The sequence below is a fragment of the Diachasma alloeum genome, unplaced genomic scaffold, assembly GCF_001412515.2.
Source record: "Diachasma alloeum isolate Michigan unplaced genomic scaffold, Dall2.0 Dall_scaffold_00216, whole genome shotgun sequence".
NCBI lineage: Eukaryota > Metazoa > Arthropoda > Insecta > Hymenoptera > Braconidae > Diachasma > Diachasma alloeum.
The window spans coordinates 785,221-791,220 of record NW_021680381.1 but is presented as its reverse complement, the minus strand read 5'-3'; positions in this window follow the sequence as shown (position 1 = coordinate 791,220).

Here is a 6,000-nt window from a genome sequence, read left to right as displayed (position 1 = left end):
CTGTACCCTAAGACCCTTATGGCCGTTATGAACCTAAAGGCCCCAAGTTCCGCAGGGGCGCAAAGGTCCCCTCCGTTACCCCTTCTTGTAACATCAAATAGACTTATAATCAAATAAGGGATGTTTGACCCTTTCGACCCTTGTAACCTTGCTGCACCTTGAAACCTTATGGCCTTTATGACCCTAAAGGCCCCAAGGGTCCGCAGGGGCACCAAGATCCCCTCTGTTACCCCTTCTTGTAACATCAAATAGACTTATAATCAAATAAGGGATGTTTGACCCTTTCGACCCTTGAAACCTTGCTGCACCTTGAAACCTTATGGCCTTTATGACCCTAAAGGCCCCAAGGGTCCGCAGAGGCACCAAGGTCCCCTCCGTTACCCCTTCTTGTAACATCAAATAGACTTATAATCAAATAAGGGATGTTTGACCCTTTCGACCCTTGAAACCTTGCTGCACCTTGAAACCTTATGGCCTTTATGACCCTAAAGGCCCCAAGGGTCCCCAGGGGCACCAAGGTCCCCTCCGTTACCCCTTCTTGTGACATCAAATAGACTTATAATCAATTAAGGGATTTTGACCCTTGTAACCTTGCTCCACCTTGAGACCCTTATGGCCCTTATAACGCTAATGGCCCCAAGGGTTCGAAAAATTTTTTCTGTACGAAAAATATGCCAAGTGATTTTTCTCCTTCAAAGAAATCCTTTCCAACCCAAATTTAATCCGCAAGTATTTTCTCGAAGACATATTTTCCTGAAAAATTTCACCGATATATTTCCTCCAGAGAATTCCCACCAAATTATTTTGAAGGAAATATTTTCCGGAAAACGTTCAATTGACGGAAGAAATTTCCGACGGGAAACTCAGTGTAACGACCCCTTCATCTCCAATAGTTGACCTGCTGCCGTCAAAACAAGCTCCAAGGTCAGACCTTGTTTCCGCCGCGTCTCAAGAATTCGAGCAGTGAGAGAGGTTGCGAGCCACTGTTTTCCGTCCGACATTTCCCCGACCACCCATTGAACCCTCTCCCATCCCCATATCTCCCCACACCTCCACCAAACTCAGAAAAATTCCGTGAAATACTGATACCTCAAATAGTTATTAAATCATTGCTAATCAGAGAAATATTATCCGACTCTCCCTGGCTTTCTCGCCATTGCTACAATGAATCTTCTCCCATTACCCCCATGAAACCTTCATTCGATCTGCTGGACGTGTGAGGAAGTCATCCTCAGAGTTCAATGCCATTGAGAATCTCGCGGAGAAGGTGAAATAACGCATTTATATCCCACCAGGGAATAGATAACTCGTGGGCCGTGCGAGAGGGGCGGAAGGGGGAGGGGTTGAAGGCTATCCCGGAATGTATTGCCTCGGGCGTATCAACAAATTCACTGAATGGTAGAAAAATCCAGCGATATCGAGCGCCTGAAGATTTGGATAGTCTGAGGTGCTTTAGGCCTCGATAAGAGAATCGTGGGAGATAGGAGTGCGCGAGGGCGTGAAACTCCGTGGAAGAGGGAGAGTTTCATGCTGAAGATTTTATTAGGTTCTCGTGAATCGTTTTTTTTTTCTGGAATTCCCTCAAGTGTTTTCGAACACATGTACATAGATAAATAGGACAGGAGCAATAAAGGGATCAGGTTCAGTTGTCTCTAGTGGATACATCAGTCGCCTTGGTTGTGTGAGGGCTATCCGGGGATTTCAGAGAATGATGCGCCTTTAGCACCATCGGGGTTTTTTCTCGGAGGTGGGGTGGCGGAATCAAGTGAATATCAATCGAGATAATCGAGAAATTTTTTATGGGGAGAGAATTCAGAGTTGGGTATTGGAGTTAGGGATTCGAAAATTACGATATTATGCACGGTCACATGATTTGCGTCACAAAAAGGTGATAAAATTGCGCAGCTGTCAGGAAATTTTGAGTCATGAGAGTCAGACTAAGGGTCACAAGGGTCACGAGGGTACGAATAAGGGTCACGAGGGTCTGAATAGGAGTCACAAGGGTCAGAATAAGAGAAACGAGAACCTAAATATCAAAGCTTTCATTTGAGCCCCTCTGACATCAGGCACCATTTATTAGTGATTCTATTACTTTGAAGGTTCAATTTGATTTTCAATTTGAAACTGTTAGGGGAACTTTCAAAAAATTTTAACAAAAATGAGAGACCTTATATTTTATAGAAGTTTCACACGGTAATTGGAGGATCACAAATTTTCAATATTAATATCTTCTTCGAGAAGAATTTATAAACAAGCTATAAACAAATTTTCTACATTAAAATAATATTTTTGAAGTTGTAGTAGTACTTTCCATATCCTGAATTTCACGAGAAGTCAATTTAGTACCGAAAAGGTCAGATTTTCCAAATTTCAAATAATTTCCATTATATATTTATAAGAAGGGAATGTTAATAAACGTAAACATTCGCTAAGATAAGTTGAACACAAAATTGAATTGAAACGAAATGACATTAATTTTCTATTTTCCCCTGAGTTTTCCTGAATTTTCACAGGATAATTGAACTGAAAATCAAGGATTTTATTGATTTCTAGATCACTTGAACAGAAAATCAATGGAATATTTGATTTTTCAACGACAAAGTTTCCTGAAATTTCAACGGAACTGGAACACGCTAAAAATTTCCGGAATTTGGCATGGAAAATCCAGACGAAAATTTTGAACAGTGGAAATGCTGATTATCCATCGATTTTTCACAACTGTAAAAGCCACTTGAATATCCCCAACATAAAATAAACCGAAAACACATCGACAAAATCTTACAGTTGATAAACAGAAATGTCACGTGTCAGAATGTACTCACGACCCAGATTGATTTTTATCGCGCCAGCAAATAAACCTAATTCATCACACAATCATATAGCATTCTTAAAAAACACCGACAAAGAGCGTCTGCCTCCCGCCCTCTGCAACCCAGTAATTCATCGCTGGTCTGACACATATCGGATTCTTCCACTTGTCCGTTCACTCGCGTTTCTTCATTTATTTTCTCCTCAAACCGAATGAGCGAAGAAACAGGAAAAACCGAGAGTCATTAGAATTCTGACCTCGATTCTCCCATGAATTAGAACCCAGGAAAAAAAACTCAAAAAAAAAGTGAAGACAGAACGTTGAAAATAAAATTCTAGACAAGTGGAAATACACATTGATCGTGCAGATACCGAGTGAAGGAGTTTCACGAGGAATAACCGGGAGCGTTTAACCCCACGAGTGTCAGCGATTGTCACGCAAATGATGTTGAAGTTGGGTGGAGAAATAAAAGGATTATGTGAAGAATGAAAAAGCGTTTAAACAAGAGGTCACCAATGTACACAACCTCACAAACATTAACACAAGAGAAAAAAAAGAATGTAAAACACATCGTGGTTCCAATCGAACATATCAAGACCCCATTGACTTTTTTCTGTTAAAAAAATGGGGTCAGCCAACTTACAGTGGTTTTTTATTCTCATTTAAATGTAGATTGAGTTTTTTCTATGCTTATTGAATGAAAAATAAACCGGAGGGGAGCACACGGGCGCAATATTGCAGGCACATTCGTGGAAATTTAATCTTAATCTTTAATGTTTTTCACATGACGGCTTGATTGTGAGGTGAATTGTTCAGTCTGTCGTTTCATTTATTCCTGAATTTTCACGAATGGGCGGGAGTGAGGTGCACACGAATTGGTATGAGTGAGTGGTGCAGTGGCTGGGGTCAGAGTTCGATTTTTGAGCGGAGTTGTATTATGAAACTTGTGTAATGCCTTTAACGTAAGCTCGTGTTGTTCAAGTCCCTTCCTACTTTATCGACTGAATTTTTAGGGGGGAATCAGGGGGCCATGGACTGCTTTATCGACGGGGCTTGGGGGAAAGCTCAGGTTGGACTGCTTTACCGACTATTGGTGGGAGTGGTCGACGATTGATACCGGGCAAAATTTTGAGGGGTTGGCGAGTGAAGTGGTACACTGAGAGAAAAAACAGCAGAGATCTTGCACAATTCTTACTTGTAACAAAAAAATAATTTGTTAAAAATTATCATAAAAGCATTTTTTTTTGCGCTAAACATGCGAAGGGTATGCCGAGATTGAACATTTTTATTGCAAAAATAGATTTATCCTTTTTAAAAACATTTTATTCTCTGTGCGAGCAAGAAATGTAATTTCTTGCACTACTTTTTCGTTTTTCGATGGTCCCATCCATATTTTGCTCCCGGAAACTACTCGCTTTGTATGAAACGAGGAATAGTAGTTTGTCGTTTTGGCTATTCAATAATCACAGACAAAAAATTAGTTCGTAATAAAATGTTTCTTAATGAACTTTCCTCTATAAAAGCTATTTTTAATCTGAACAGACATCGTCTTGCATGAATGATCCGCCTTTTGAGCTAAATATTTTGTTGTTATTGAAAGCAGAGCAATTATTTATGTTTGTGACTTTCAAATTCGCCCCAACAATTATGTCTTTGGCACACTGTTGAAAATTTCCGTTTAAATTTTCCGTGTCAAATTCCGGCAATTTTTATCGTGTTCAAGTTACCACTGAAATTTCAGGAAATCTTGGCATTGAAAAATCAAGTATTCCATTGATTTTCTGTGTAAATAATCTGGAAATCACTAAACTACTTGATTTTTCAGTTCAATTCTTCTATGAATATTCAGAAAAATCAGAAAAATTTAGGAAAAAATTAAAAATTCATGTCATTTTGTTTCGGAATTTTCATGTTCCATTGAGAACTCAATCAAGTTGTGAAATTTCCATCTCACTCCCGATGAAAACTCATGAATTTCCGTGAATTCTACTTAAAACTTGAAATTTCATAACCGTTTTTTCCCTCAATCCGATTCAATGTCACTCTCAGAGATTTATTATAATATCTTCCATGAAAGTTAAATAAATTTCTAACAGTATAATTTTCAACTAACGATTTTATTGGCCCCAACGAAACTTGTTTAAGAACTTGTTCTTTTTTCTCTCAGTGTGGGGGGTTCAGAAATTAAGAGGATTCAAAAATTTGTGGGAAAGGACACAAGACATCCATTGCAACTAATAAAAATCATTAACAAAATGATTCAACAAGTGATGAAAATTCAATCTCCATCACTTCATTGCTGCATCATTTGCAGGAGAAGTTGAGTAATCAAATTGCTATACAGTCGGTAAAGTTAAGATGAAAGCTCAATTCCTCCAGCATTTCCCATTCCATGGCGTATTGAAGGCGTATTATATATGAAAATATACAAATATATTTTTTATGACTTGAAGTGAGATCTGATCCCAGCCACTCGTAGTATTAAGACAATGTAATTGTAACTGCAGTTAGTGCACCGCTGAGCAAAGCTTGAAAACCTTCCTCATGTAGAAAAAAAGCTGGGAGGGAGAATTCAGATGTTGGAACGAATTGTCTAGACTCATATTCTCGATTATCTCGGGCGAAAAAATTGACTTGCTGCAATTTGATTTTTCGATGATGAGATAGTCAAGAGGATAATAACTACTTGCCAGGTCTCTCCGGATATTGTACCACGGTAACTCCATTCGTACAATTTCCAGATAGTCTGATAGCAAATTAATGAGCTCAGGGTGTCCCTGCGAGTGAGGATTCGTTATTCTCTCGATATTCGATTTCGGATATGGCTGAGTGGTGAAAGTAGATAACTCCAGAATTGATTTTGGCATTCTTTTAGAAATGTATTGAAAATTACGAGTCTTTGAGAACAAGATTTTTAAAACCTTTGAGAGAGAGTTTTTGTGAATCTTTCCGATTTCATTCCTTCAAAGATATTTGCAAAAGAACTTGCAAATTACTCTGAAATTCTGATTGTCTTTATTGTATCGCAAATATCTCCGGAGTCATTTATAGCTTGCTCCAGGATGAAAGCATTTGAGAATTTTAAGATTTTCATCAAATATTCATGTAGAAATCTCACAATTTGCTGATGTTCCAGTGAAATTCCATTAATTTAACTAGAGAATACGAATCGACTTGGAATATTTTAGAAT